The sequence below is a fragment of the Mustela erminea genome, chromosome 2 (genome assembly GCF_009829155.1).
Source record: "Mustela erminea isolate mMusErm1 chromosome 2, mMusErm1.Pri, whole genome shotgun sequence".
Taxonomy (NCBI): domain Eukaryota; kingdom Metazoa; phylum Chordata; class Mammalia; order Carnivora; family Mustelidae; genus Mustela; species Mustela erminea.
The window spans coordinates 100938323-100953290 of record NC_045615.1 but is presented as its reverse complement, the minus strand read 5'-3'; the positions used below and the strand labels follow the sequence as shown (position 1 = coordinate 100953290).

At 58.1% G+C, this 14968-nt stretch overlaps 1 protein-coding gene across 2 annotated transcripts in view; it reads left to right on the top strand.

Annotated features, from left to right (window-relative positions):
* SORCS2 (sortilin related VPS10 domain containing receptor 2) overlaps nt 1-14968 on the top strand; it is a 424965-nt gene that overhangs the window by 57204 nt on the left and 352793 nt on the right. The gene's annotated exons all lie outside the window — the stretch shown is intronic.

Here is a 14968-nt window from a genome sequence, read left to right as displayed (position 1 = left end):
GTCCCTGAGTCTGGAATGGCCTTCCCCGGATGACCGCATGCCTCCCCTCCCCTACTTCCCTCGGGTCTATAGTCCAATGTCATCTTCTCAGGGAGCCCTCCCCGGCCACTGCGTCTAAAATGTCAATACCCCAACCCCTTCTTATGCTTCTCCCTGACGGTTTTACTCTGAGCCTAACCTAGTATTACATTATCCAAAGCACCGTTCACTCAATGGTCCAGTTTCTCCGTGGCTCCCTGTGCTAGAATGCAAACCCCAGGGAGGGCAGGACTCTGCTCGTTTCGTTTGCCGTGGCCTCCGTGGTGCCTCCGAGGACAGGGCTGGCAAATGAGGAGTGCGTGACCCGTAGCCTGAGGTCTGGAAGGGCAAGTGTGAGCCCCGCAGCTGGGCTGTGGGGCACATGCAGAGGGCCTGGGGCTGGGAAGCGTGTACGTCCAGGGAACACAGAGGGAAGGGTCCGGGTGGATGGGGACTGAGGGTGCAGAGGGCGATGGGCTGTGGTGTCGTGACCTTCCCCAGAGGCAACGGGGAGGTCTCTGGGGGTATTCAGCACAGGGGACGCACGTGTGTGCGCATGTGTGAGCAAGTGTGCGCCTGAGGACGCGCGGAGGGGGCTGGGGCTGGGCAGGTGCCTTGATGATTTACCAGCGCATCTCCACCACCGTTTATTAAGCATTAAGCACCGTTTCTTATCTGCAGTGAAGTCCACTTGAAAGGACTGTGCACATTACCAGGACATAATGTTAAAAGCCTGTGGTGAGTTGCTCCGGCTACGGAGAGGCGGGATGTCAGCAGTAAAAAGAGGTTTAGTTCTTGCCTGGTTGTTGGCAACAATTTCAGATACCGTATTTCATCCCCCTGAAACTCCCTCCCATGTGCTGCATGTGGCATCATTATTTTATTCGCCATGGAGGAATGTCATTGCTTATGAGCCGCATTCCAATTTCGAAGATGTTAACCTGTGGAAGAAAACAGCGGGTGCTAGAATCAGTGAAATACGGTAATAATGGAATGTACAGATATACGGGATAGCACGCCAGGTTCTTTTCGTAAATGCAGGCAAATATATGCTCTGGAGAACCAAAGGAAACAGGCTGGGGCGTGCCATAAATCACTCAGCTCGTGTGTGCAAGCGGGCTTCCTCGGAGGTGAAACCTTCTGGCACATTCTGGAGAGCTGGCCTAGGAAGCATCTCCTGGGGAGGAGCGGGGCAGCCCACCGGTGTGAAGCGAGGCTCAGGGGTTTCCAGGGGGTGGGCAATTTAAGACACAGTGATACAAGCCTGTGATAATCGTGGTCAGATCCTGCGCTTCGGGGCGGAAGCTGAAACCCCCGGGGAGGCGGGACAGAATGCTTGTTCACTAGAAGCCGGCAGAAGTTTCCAGAGCCATTCTGCTTCAGCTGCCCCCGCCTGCCAGGGCTCTCCAGGGTGGGAGAGTGCAGGCGTGGAGGGATGCCACGTGGAGCAGAGCCACGGGTGGGAGGCTGTAGGCTCCCATCCAGGGATGTGGGATTCGCCGTGGTCCTGGTGTGTCTTTACTGGTTTTTAGGACTCAAGCTTCCGGAGGTGAAGAGGGGAGTTGTTCCCAATGGCATCTGGCTAGCAGCTTCCCATGTCCTCTCCCAAGATCCCTTTGGGATATTTAGGAGGAAACACAACAGATGAGAAAGCACAATGGTGGGAACAGTGTAGCCGACAATCCTGCGGAGATCGGGAGCCACGGCCTCCCAGTGAAAGGCTGGCAGGTGGACGGAGAGACGCCAGCCCAGCGCCTAGTGCCTGCTGTGGGCACGCAGGAAGCAGGGCTCCTTTCCCGCCCCTCCCCTCCCCCATCTCAGCGACCCACATTGAAATCCAACTGAACACCCCATCCGTGCCCTTCTGGGTTTGGTTCCCTCAGAAACACCCTGAGACAAGGATGGGAGTGCGTGTCATTTGTGGGAAGGAGGAGCAGGCTGAGGGCTGCTCCAGCAGCGTGCACTGCCCAGCCCGGCCCTCTGTGGGCAGCTGGGGCTCAGTCCCTCAGGGGACCCTGGGGGACGGTGAGGAGCACGCATGGAGGCCTCAGGTGTGGCCAGGAAGCAGCCTGCAGCATGTGGGGTGACGCCAGAGGGCCCCTGTGGGACACCTCATGCTCAGTCCTCGTGTCTGTGCGTCTGTCCCAGGAGGTGTGGGGGTGCACAGATGGCAGCAAGCATGAAGTTCAGCAGACGCCCCTCACAGTCCACTCATGCTCTGGTAACTGACGGAGCCGCAGAGTCCCCACCTGGCCGCCTGGCCCCACCACCTTCCCCATCCTTGACATGGGAAGATTACATCCAATGTTGACCTTGACGGTGCTCTGTGAGGTGGAGAGAGCCTTATGTTCATGGTGGGGGCAGCACGTGTGGAAAGGCGGGGTGCTAGGCCCTCAGAGAACCCCCCCCCTTGCCTCCCATGCTGTGCCGGCTGCAGGGCTGCTGCGGGGAGGGGCCCGGAGCGCATGTGGGGTTGAGGGGCAAAGCGAGGGGGTGCTGAGAGTCTCAGAAGCCACCCAGTGAGGCACGGGGGTGCGGGGTGGCAGAGCTGTCTGGTCACAGCGTTCTCTCGGGCACCTGGCTGAGCATCAGGCTGTCCCTGGATCTTTCACAGGCTAGGCTGCAGGTGGCACTTTAGCAAAGGGTTAAGAATATGACCATCTGGGGGAAGGGAGATGGGGAATGGCTGGCTGTGTCCTTTGAAAGCTGTGGGACGTTGGGCACGGTCCCAGCCTTTCTGAGCCTCTGTGCTCTGTCTGCGAAAGGAACTCTGGCGCAGTCCCCCCTTCCCAGGCTGGTGGGGAAGGTTGCGTGTGTTCAGTGCGCCCCGGGCGCTTGGTCACACGTGGGCTCGGTGCCTGGGGAGGGGGCCGGAGGGGGCGCCCTGGTCTGCACTGCTCACGGGGATGGGGGGGGGCAAGCACGGACCCCTCCCAGGCAGAAGAGAGCTCCTGCTGCCTCCCCCTGTGTCCTCATGTCCTACACTCCAAGTTTCCAGTAAAAGTTGGTCTTTCTCTGCTGCCCCATGGCCTAGTTTTATTAATGGGTCTTCCCTCCTGTGACTTTTCACCCCCTCTCTCCTCCCTTCCCGCATCCAGTTTCTGCCCAGTTGGCCCTCAAGGCTTGGTTCCTTGGTGTCCTTCCCCGTAGGCGGTGGCTGTGAAGTGTGCCCCCTGGGACTGGTTTGTCTTGCTGGAACAGGGCTTACCTGCCGCAGGGGAGGGCAGGTGTGGGCGCTATTCATTCCTTCATCCTAGAACCTTGGTGCCAGCTCCACGTGGCTCTGCGGGGGCACAAACCTGCCATCTCAGGGGCAAGAGGGGTCAGGCCAGCACCATTTAAGGTCTCAGTGGCAGCCATCACCTGGTGTCAAAGTTTTTTCTTTTTTTTTTCCCCAATGAATTTCGATGAGAATCTTTCCAAAAGGTCTCCTACAGTTTTCTGGGAGTAGTGGGGCAGGTTTGTCACTGTCAAGCATGTCCCGCTTCACCCACCACGCTGAATCACAGTTTCCTCGTCGGGAGAGCAGGGATCGGGGTCTTCGTCTGAGTTGCTGCGAGCATTAGGTGGGCCGTGTAGCCGGGCACCCTGCAGGCACCTCAGAAACAAGTCACAGCAGAGAGGATTCTTGCATTTCTCGGGGGTCCGGGTCATTGCGACGAGCAGAATGTGGGTCACGGTAACGGGTTCTGCAGGTGGCTCCGATCCAAGGGCACTCTCAGGTCACATGTGTACAAATGAGGCTGAACAATGAATTCCGCAGCACTCATTTATCGGACAGCTGGCGGGGAGTGCACAGGGCCGGGCACGGACGGTGCCGGATCCCGGGTCTCTGCTCTGAGACACTGTCCTGAGGACTGGGCTGGGGAGAGGGCCTCCTTTACAAATGGTCTAGAAACCTCCGCTAAACTTACTCGTGTTGGGAGCGAACTAGGAGTAAGTAGGCTCGGAGTGAGGGGCCCACGGGACTCTCTATCAGCTTCGGTGGGGCATGTTGTGGCATCACCTTGGCAAGACTGGGCTCCTAGCCAGGTCCGACGGCCCTGTCCTGGTTACTCATCACTCTCTCATGCGTCGGAGTTGCATCAAGCTCCCCAGTGCAAGAAGGCACACACGAGAGTCCCCAGACAGGTGCACAAACCACGGTTTGGAGAGCATGAGATGGGGCTTGAAAACCTCTGTTTAGGGCAGAAGTTACCTTTGCTCCTTTCACAAACCCAGGGAGTGTCTGCCAGTGAGCTGAGCCGTGAGCAGGGCCGTGACCTTTCCCACCTTGGAACCTTCCAGCCCCCTGACTTCCAGATGGAGCTCAGGCTCCTAAAGGCAGCTGAGACGGTGTCCACCAGCCCTCTGGAACTTTCCCTCTAGCCCCGCCGGCGGAGAAGGGCTCCTGTTCTCTGGTGTAAGCATTGGTGGCTATGGATTCATGTAGTTTTTATGATAACCCAGAGGGGAAACTGAGGCACAGAGCAGGGAAACAATGTGCCATAGACCTGCCTGTAAGCGGTGGGCTGGGAACGGGAAGGCCGCTTGGCTCTGTATGCTTGTATTCTCTTGATGCCCGTCAGCCTCTTGGCACCAGTAATTAAATCCCGTCCTGGGAGAGTTTGTTCTCCAGATTCCTTTCTTTGTAGACGTTTGCTCTCTCCTTAAGAATCCCACAGGCCTATCTGAGCCCCCACCCCGCTCTTAGGTTCTAGCACCATTCCTGTTTCAGGGGTGAGGCTGGGGAGGCTGGGAGACTGACTTCAACAGCTTTGCCTGAGGCCATCCGGGAGCCAGTGTTCAGGGTGGGACATGATTGCTGGCAGCCCGACCTGTGGTGCCCAGCAGCTTTTCCAGAAACTTCCCTGAACTTATGAAGCACTTTACGAGCCTGCCTTCATGCCCTGGGTCACATTCATTCTCATTGGCCTCTGGGATGGCCATAGGGTCCCATTTCACAGGTGGGGAGACTGAGGCTCGCTCCAGGTGGCTCACCTGGAAGATGGCAGGTGGCCTTGTCCAGCTCGCAGCCCTGCTCTGTCCCCTGTGGACTGAGGGTCCTCACAGCCCTTGGCCCCCTTGCAGAGCCCGGCTACCCTCGCAGTGATGCAGGGGAGCCTCATGGGGCAGGATTGCACCGCCCTTGCTGCTGGGGGAGGTGCAGACATGCTAGCCTTTGGGTTAGTTGGCAGCTGCACGCCGGTCCTGGGATGCTGTGATGGAGCATTTCCACCTGGCCAGCCGGCCTGCAGAGCCGCTCCATGATGGTCCCTCTGGGCCCTGCTCTCCCTGTCTGTGCACGGGGCTCCAGCAGCATGCAGGCTGAGAGCCTCCTGCTGAGGGTCTGGAGTGGGGCTACATCCTGTCCGCTGGGTCCACCTGGTGCAGACAGAGGAGCTGACACCCGTGAGGTTGTGCAAAAAACAGTGGGGCCGGCAACCTGGGCCAGTGCTCTGCTGGGGGCTGGTTGTCTTCCCCCGCAGCCGCCCTCCCTGCCCTGGGCGACCGGGAGTCTGATTGCTTTGGCCATCCCAGCATTTATCAGGTGGGGCATTAATTCCCCGAGAACCTGGCACAGGGTCTTCATGACCATCCCCTGCTAGGCAGCCCTCTGGTGTTGCATCTATTTTTAGAGGGAGAAGGGGTGGCGGGGGCAGGGCTGTGGCAATGCCCCAAGCCAGCTGTGCGATTTCCAAGCGGCTCCAACCACCCAGGGTCCGCCGAGCCCTCCCTTCCTGCAGGTCGCGTCTGTCTGTTGGATAATGTTTTAAGCAGGGCGATGTGCTGGTTTCCTGATGTTCGAGGTTCCAGAGAACATCTGTTTCATAGATCCAGGGACGTCCCCCCACCTTCCACGACGGCAATATTGATGTCTCAGCCGGCAGGGGCTGCACGGGGTTTCTGGGGCAGCTCTCCTCACCAGCCCCATGTTTGCTCTGCCACCAAAGGCTTCTTCTTTTCAAACAGAATAGATCAGTCAGAATGCTGTCGTGGAGAAAGGGCAACCCCTCTAGCCGGCTTACGCGAAAGAGGATCTAATGGGCATTACCTGCTCTCGAGATCTGCGGAAAGGCTTGCAGAGCAGCCCAAAGCTTGGATCTCCAAGGTGAAGCTTCTAGAAAACCCCCGGAGCTGGCTGCGGGCAAGCCAGCAGGCGGTCACTCCCTGTCTGCGAGCCACCCCTGTTGGCCACTGGCCCAGCCCTGTGAAATAGCGGCCTCCCGTGCCACGTGGCTCCCCACCTCTCTCAGTTCTAAAGGTGGCTCTGAGCTTCCTAGCAGCCAGAGTGAAGAGGGAAAGTTGAACAGAGGCAAACAGAGCTGCTGCTCAGGAGAGCTTCCCTGAACTGAGTGCTGACAGCAGTGGCCGGTATGGACGTCATATCCTCTCGGCCAGCGGAATGTTCTGTTCATTCAGCTGGAACAGCTCAATCCCCAAACCCACTTCACCAGGGAGGCTCTGCCCCACGCCAGGACAGCCTGTTCAAGGGTACCGTTCTCTGCAGTGTCGAGGGGCGAAGAGATATCCCACTCCGCCCAGCAGGTCAGCTGTCCAGCCCCTGCGTTGTAGGGAGACACGTGGAGGGAAGAGTGGGCAGGGGATGCTGAGGGAGCCCACGTCTGTGGCTGTGTACCTGCCACATTTGAAGACAGACGAGGGGAACATTGTGTGTGCTCAAAACCCTTTGTGGGTATCGTGTGGATTCATGGTTAATCGGACAAACTAAAAAATTTGGTTTAAAAGTCAATCTCTGGGTTGATGTCCCCCACCCGATTAGTCTACCATGTTGCATTTTTTTTTTTAAAGATTTTATTTATTTACTTGACAGACAGATCACAAGTAGGCAGAGAGGCAGGCAGAGAGAGAGGAGGAAGCAGGCTCCCCGCTGAGCAGAGAGCCCAATGCGGGGCTCGATCCCAGGACACTGGGATCATGACCTGAGCCGAAGGCAGAGGCTTTAACCCACTGAGCCACCCAGGCGCCCCAAACATGTTGCATTTTTGCAACGCCCAGCGCACATGTGGAATCACTGTGGTGACATCGGCACGCCCGGCGGTCCTTAACCTGCACACCTCAGGCCTCTGTTTCTGAGAAAGGGCTGGACCCAGATTGGACGCCGGTGATGACACCTTTGAAACACTTCCTTACGAGCTGTGCAGTTCCAGGTCTGGAATTCAGCCTCTCGTCTCTATTTTGGGGGCTGTCTGCTGTCACTTATTTTCCCTAAGGGAAGACATGTCAAAACTCTGGGAAAGGTAGTAGACGGGGGACTGGCCACGCCCACAGGAATATAGGGGCTCGCCCTGCACGAGGACATCGTCTCCGATTTCTACCCCTTTAGGTAGCAGGCCTGTGAGCCCGGGCTGTCAGGTGGAAACATATCCTTCTGAACAAAGGCGTTGCCCAGAGGCACATGGGGGCACCAGAGCCGGCCTCTGGAACATTCTAGGCTTCTGGAACTGTGTGGTTGGCCCTCCAACCACACAGTATCTGAAAGAGTGACCTTTTTCTTAAACCGTTTCCCGGTGGACATCTGGGGGCTGCTTCCCCTTCACTTCCGAAAACAGGCTGACACCCTCTTCCCTTCTGCTCTCTCTTGTGTCCCACGGGCCGGTCATCCAGGGAAGGCTGGTGTTGGGTGTGGTCACAGGACCCAGTTTGACATGGCTGCGGCTGTGGGAGCACTTTGGAGTGGGTTGGGGACATGTGCTGCGATCCAGTCCCCCCTGATGAAGTTACCCACTTGATGCCTCAGTTTCCCCTCCCGGAAAATGTGGAAATGACGAGCACTGACAGGGTGCTGTGGTGGTGAGCAGTGAATGACTGAACCCAGAGGCAGCGCTCGTCACCCCCATCTGCTGCACACACTGGGGGTCGTCAGTTAATTAACCCCGACTGGCTAACAGAGGCCCTTTCTCCCTCATCTTGGGGAGCCCTGTGCAAGGGCCTCATTAGTTTGGCGCAGACAGAACGGCCTGCCTTGCCATAAATGCAAGTTGCCTGTCGCAGCGGGCCCTGTCTGGAGCCCTTCCGGACTCAGGACATGGCCCTGGAAAGAGACACGTGGTAGCACCCGTCGCGGGAGGCCGGGAGGCCGGCAGCGTTCTCCGCGCTGCACAAGACGATTTTTCTTGTCAGTCAGGCTGATAGAATCGGAGCGCGGGGGTCACGCTTGTGACAGCTTGCGCCCTGCGCTTGAGATGGGACTGCTGTTTTGGCGAGAAATCATTCCGTTTTCGGGTGGAGGGGCCCGCCTCTCTCCACGTGTCAGCCGGGCGCTGGTGACATGTTTGCAAACCTTTGTGATGTCTTTGTAGCTCCTCGTTTGGGGTTTGGCCGTCATCTGACACACGAGGGTCTCAATCCAGCAGCTGCCCCCTAGGGAGCGTTGTGCTGCTCCCCGGCCCCATCCTTCTTACCCTCAGCCTCCGAGTGCAAGGGGCCTCCCTCCGGCCCTTGGCGTCTGGGCAGGCCGCTCCTGGGTCTGGTGGTCCGGCTCTCATTCTAGAACCAGAGGATCTCCCCGCTCCCTTTGCACCCTGTTTCACACCACCTGTGCTCGCGAGCCGAGAGAGCTTGGAGCCCCCCACCAAGCCAGCTTCGTGGGGGGTGGGGTGACCAGACCTCCGTCACTGGGATGGCAGCCTGCAGGTCCCTGTTGGGGTATTGTGCTGGGAATGACAGTGTGGGCTCCTCCCTCCTCTCCCCTGCCTCCTCGCGCCCCTCTCTGCAGGCCTGCACCCTTCCCTGTATGGACACCTTACAGACACCTGTAAGTCTGATTCGTGAGCCCATGTAATGCCTTGTTAATTCTGAGGGCTAAGGGCTGGGGCATCACGGGGCGTATGTTAATGCGGTTGCTGTCCTGGGCTTGTTTGCACCAGCTACCAGTTCAACGTAACGAGGATGTGGCTTCATGTCCCAGGGATCGCCCAGGCAGCCCGAGTCTGTGAATCCCTTCTCGGCACCCCCGCTAATTGTGAGGCGAGCCTGGGCACGAGCTGGCGGTGCCCGTCAGTGGGCGGCATTCGTTATGTCGGTGGCTTAGCCCCCCCCCCCCCCCACTCCTCCCTGTGGTCGGAGGTGTTGTGGTCCCTGGGATACGGATGAGGAAGCTAGGCAGAGAGAGGTGAGTCACTGTCCCTGGCAGGCTCCCCTGGCGGTGGGTGGGGGTTTGAGATCACAGCCGGGTGAGTCTGCACTGAGCGATGAATGACACCAGGTCCTTGCCTCTTGGGGCTTTGTGCCCTGGGGTGGGGGGGGGAACGGGGGATGGGCAGGAACATGTAGGGGTGATGTAAGGCAGCTCTGGGTTAGGAGGTGCCCTGGCCTGCCGGGAGCAGCTCGGGGAGGAAGCGAGTGGAGTTGGGAAGTGCACACGGAAGTGGAGATGGTTTGCGGGGGGTTGAGGGGGTGTGAGCTGGAGCGGGGAGGTGGGCCGAGATGCTTGGCTCTCCGTGGGTGCTCAGGACACGTGTGTGCGTTGAGTGAATGAGCACAGGCCTTTGTCTATGTCTGTTGAGGCTACGGGACAGATACCATAGGCCGGTGGCTGGTCACCAGCACACGTTCATCCGCTTGCAGCTCTGGGGGCTGGGGGCCCGCAATTATGGTGCCTCGAGGGCCGGGTTCTGGGGAGCAGCCCCTTCCGGGGTGCAGACAGCTGACTTCTGGTCTCCTCTCACGCTTGAAGAGGCACAAGCAAGCTTTCTGGCCTTTTCTTAGCAGAGCTCTAACCCCATCTGAGGGGGATCGACCTTCATGACTTAAGTGAGCCTCGGGATCGGGAGCGGGGGTGGTTCTGGGGAAAGGGGAGGTGGCCGAGGGGGGCAGGGTGAGGATGTAGGGAGTCTTGGAGGTCCCTCTGGCTTCTCCTGTCCATACCGGGGAGCCAGTGAAGGACTTGGACCAAGAGGGCGAGGGGTCCATTGTGATGTGGATTTCATCCTTCGCTTCCTGGGATCTGGCCTCGGAGGGATGCTTCGCAGACAGCCCTGGGGCTGGGGGTGGGGGATGTCCCCGGAGATGCGGGACCCATGGTGCTGCAGAGACTGTCTAGCCTGGCGGAACCCTGGGCATATTGCTGTGCACAATTCTGCCATGCAGCCTGTGAAAAGCCACGCGGAGGACTCCCGACTCCAGCATGACTGTCCTCACAGGGACGAGGCAGGAGGGGTTACGACCCCGGCTGGATGGACCTCCAATTTCCCTGTAAACTGGTTTCTCTTTGCCAGGCTGTGTGAAAGGGAAGAGCACAGAGTGAGGTCAGATGACCCTGCGTTGGGTCCCAGCCCCATCAGGCGTCTCTGGGTGACCTGCAGCAATGTCCTCCACCTCCCTGAGTCGCGGTTTCCACCCCCGTCCCCATGGGAGGGACCGCTTTTGACACGAAGGTGTTCAGAGCTGGAAGGCCCAAAGGGGTCACCTGTTCTGAAGGTCGAATCCGGGGTCCGAGAGCACCATGCCTTCTGATCACTCAGTAAATGCGTGGCAGCCGTGGCTTTGGAGCCCGGGTCCTCTGGTTTCCAGCTGTGCAGGTTTACGAGGCTGGTGTGACCAATGATCACAAATCTGGTGGCTTAAAATAAGAAATGTATTCTCGCACCTTCCTGGAGGCCTGAATCCAAACTCAAGGTGTGGGCAGGGCTGCCCTCCCTCCGGAGGCTGCAGGCGGAGGCTCCTTCCCCCGACTTCCAGCTCCCAGGCTGCAGGTGCTCCTGGGCCTGTGGCCGCATCCCTCCATCTCTCCTCCTCTGTGTGTCTCTTAAGAGGACACTTGTCACTGGGTTTAGGGCCCCCCTGGAGAAGCCCCAGGATAGTCTCCCCTTGGGACCCTTAAGTAATGGGAGAACCTCTGCAAAGACTCTTTTTTGTCCAGATAAGGTCACATGGCAGGCCCTGGGTATTAGACGTGGACCCATCTTTCAGAGGCCACTGTTCAGCCACCACACCCGTGCCTGGTCTCACCTGCCCTGCGGGGGCTCCGCAGAGGGCCTGGGTGGAGGAAGGGGCTGGTTTCCAGGGAGCCCTTCCTGCCTTCCCCGTGCCCTGTGTGTGCTTTGCAGCCAGTCCTCTGAGACAGCTGGCTAAGCTGCGGGAAGTGGCGAAGCTGCGGGGGGCAGGGAGGGGGGAAGGTGCCCAGTGGGGTGTTGGTGGGGGTGGGGGCATCACCTGGGGCCTCCGTCCTGTCCTTTCTTCCTCATGGGAGGCCAGGCCTCCAGCAGAGCTTTCCAGAGTCAAAGCCCTTTCCCTTTTGGTCTGGCTCAGGCTGCCTTGTCCCAGGGGAGCTAGGAGCATGTGGGCCTGGGGCTGGGAGAGCAAAGCTGAGAGCAAATTCAAAGTTCTCCCGCCGAGGCAGTGAATTTCTCAGAGGTGTGAGCCTGGGTGGTGTGGGTGGCACTCCCAGGACCCAGAGCTGGGGGTCCCCACGAGCAGGTGCCCTTCTCCATGCCCCGCTGAGAGCCGGCTGCCGGTCCTGCTGTCCCAGGCCATCCTCCTGGCACCCCTCCTGGGGCAGGGTCTCTTAGCATCCCTCCAACGTCGCTCCCTGCCCCCAGGAGATGAGCAGGTGAACAGCTTCCCAACGTGACTAGCTGGGCCACTCAGACCTCGGTCTTATCTGTGGAGTGAGGCAGCAGAACCAGCCTGTGCCAGAGGCAGGGCCTGGCCTGGAAGGGGGACCCTGCGGGAAACAGAGAGGAAGGGGGTTCAGGAGAAAAGTCAGGTGCTGGAGAACAGCCCCAGAGGCCTGAGGTGTGAGCTGGCCCGTCTGCCCCGGGGCCGGTTTCCTTCTTCTTCCCAAGGGGCTGCTTGTCCAGGCTAGACAGAGGGTGGCAGGCTGGCCTGGCTTGGAGCTGAGTCTGCTGCTTGGCCACCCCCTGGCCCCAGGCCAATGTCCGCATTCTACTGGGGGAGGACTCGGGCCCAGAGAGGGCCTTGCTCATGGGCGCAAGGCTCCCAGATGGAGTTGGGACTCAGTCTCTTGCCTTCCAGCCTGGCACGTGTTCACGGGCCTCAGGTGACCCGAGCAGAGCAGCCTGGGAAGGGCCCTCCGTCCCAGACCGCAGACACTGGGCCTAGTCAGCATCAGGAGCCGTGGAAGGGTGCAAAGACAGAATGCTCTGAAGTAGTTTTGGGAAGGTGAACTCGGTGGCTGGAAACAGGTCTGACTGAGGAGAGGGACTGGCCCGGGGGGCACAGGGAGAGGATTTGGGACCTCAAGTTGACTCCTCCTTGCTTGAGGTCACTGTGTCAGCCTGGGAGCCACCTCCTCCAGGAAGCCCTTCCTTCCCTCTTCTGAATCTTCAGCTGCCTGTGCTGCCTTGGGTCTCAGCATGGACTTTATCTGCATACTCTCTGAGGGCATCCTTCGGGGGGTCTTCTTGGGGGGTCTCATGCTTTGTGCAGAGGTGGGCACAGTATCTCTGACAGCCTAGAAGAAGGGAAAATTCCAGATGAGAAGGACCAAGGTCCCCCTGGGGAAGAAGAACGGGTTCTAGACGTGAGACCCCAGGTAGGGGATCTCACGCCTCTGGTTGATTAGATCCCCCTACTGGGGCCGGGAGCCGTCAGGCTCACAGCAGCTGGACCCCTACCTGCCTTTCCAGATGCTTCTCTTGGTGAACTCCTTAGTGGGTTCTTGGCTGGCCTTCGCTCCCAGAAAGGGAAAAGTCAGGCATGAAAACCATTTCCTGGCTGGAAGATAGTTCTCAGGAGGTAGGGGGCTGGGGGCACCCTGTCCTCGGACAGGCCGGGAGACACGAGCCTCTTCTCCTTCAGGTTGTTCTGCTGCTGTGAAAACACCTAGACTTAGCAGGTGCGGGCCGCTTTCCTCCAGCCTCTGGAGAGAGAGTCTAACTTTACAGGTGCAGAGTTCATCCAATAGATTATTATTATTATTATTATTTTAAAGAAAGATACTACAATCCTGGTATCGACTGCCTTTAATTTGACACTTGACTGAGAGGGAAAAAATAGCTTCTAAGGAATTCAGGAGTATTGATCTGGTGTCACAAGCCGAAGCTGGTTTGCCGCCTTCTTGTCTTTGGAAATAAAAGAGTGAAGGACACAGTAGATTTATTTAAGGTGGTTTTCCCTTGGAGGTAAGGCCATTTCTTGCAGTGTTTTTAAAAATGGTTTCTGGTTTGGAGGGAAGTGTTGAAACCGGCCGAGTGGAGGCCCGACCAGATGCCCCTTGTGAGCCTCTCCTGGCGGCTTTGTTCGGCGGCTCTGGACACGTGGGAGGAGGAGGAGGCTGTCGGTGTGCTGATCCGGCCCAGGGAGGCAGGGGGCCTTTATGAAAACCAATTTATGCCATTCAGCTCCAACCGATGATTTTAGACAGCTGTCCCTGGGGTTCTGATGTGGTGCTTAAAAATTCAGGAGAGCAGTATATTAATTAACGAGTTAATCCGCGGAAAAGCTCGGTGAATCAGCCAGAATCGTCACCCACGTTCTCAGGATGAGCATCTGAAGGAAGAGGCCTCTGGGCCGTGAGAACTAGAACCTTCCACCTCAGGCCCGGGGGGTGCCCTCTCCACAGCGAGTGGGGTCTGTCCTCCTTGTTTCTCACAGGTGCCCCTCCCTTGAGAGACTACTTTGGTTTGGGAGGCAGAGGGCCTGGGTCTGCTGTGGTGGTGGAGTGTGGGCTGGTGGCTTATTTCTGATAGTTTTGGGGGCCAGAAAGCCAAGAGCAAGGGCCCGCTCGCTGGCCCTGCGGCCGCTGAGGGCCGTCTTCCTGATTTGCAGATGTACGCCTTGCTGTGTGCTCTGGTGGTCGACCGACCTTGCTTTCTTCTCATATGGATGGCCCTACTGGCTCAGGCCCCCACCCCACCAACATCTTCCGACCTTACGACCTCATATAGTCACACTGTGGGGGACTTCTGCATATGAATTTTGGGGAGACACAGTCTGTAGCAGAGTTGTTAGCCTGGGCCCTTCTTGCTGGATGTAGCTGCTGCCCAGCCCAAGTGCTGCCTCCTCCAGGAAGCCTTCTGTTTTCCTCTTCCGGGTTTTCAGGGTGTTCTGTGCTGTCCTCGGCTCATGGACCATTAGACTTTCGCCCTCTCAGGCTTGGTACTCAGGTTAGACTTTAAGGGGCTAACAATGGGAAAACACCCCCCATCTAGTGTGGGAGACCAACAGTGTCTTCCATCTAGGGCACCATTGACAATTTAGGGCATATTTCTGGAGATTTGGGGTGGCGTCAGGATTGGCAATCAAGCTAATCCGATTCTGTGATTCTCTGGGCACCTGTGAGGTTCCAGGCCTCCCAGCCTTTGCTGGGGCTGGTCTCTGCCTGGAATGTGCTTCTTCACTTCTCTTTGGCCTGTTTCTCCTTGGAATTTGGCCTGGTGTTTCCTCCTCCAGGAAGTCTTACAAGTGTGCGGCTCCAAGCCCACCTCGCTGTCTTCAGTGCCTCCCAGACAGGGCCTGGCCCTCATCCCCGTGTTGCTCAGTGCCTTCAACGAGGGGTGCTCAGTAAATACTTGTTGGTGGGTTGAAGCCTGCCGCCCCACTCCTGGAACGGTGCCTGACACCTAGTGGGCGCTCAGTAAATGTTTGATGAATTGAATGCATTGAAGTCAGCCGCGCAGATCGGCAGCAACTGCCAACGAGACCGAGTGCAGTTAATAAAGCCCTCCCAGACCTGGGACATTAGTAAAATATCACAATTTATGTAAAGCTTTTCATTATAACTCTGCGGGGAGTTTCCTCCAGCATTAGCATTTTTCTGACTCTCTTATCAGCAGCACTCCAAGGATAAAAGCCGGCAGCTGCAGAAGGCGGGCGCCGAGTACAAACACGGCCTATTTGTACATCCCGAATAGAGATGGAGGTCGGCGCACGGCCGTCCTCCCGAGATGCCGGGCTCCTGCTTGCATAGGATCTTAATGAACACATTCCTCCTCGCCACGGTCGCTTGGAGCCACCCTGATTGCCACGGGGAGGGGACGAGAGC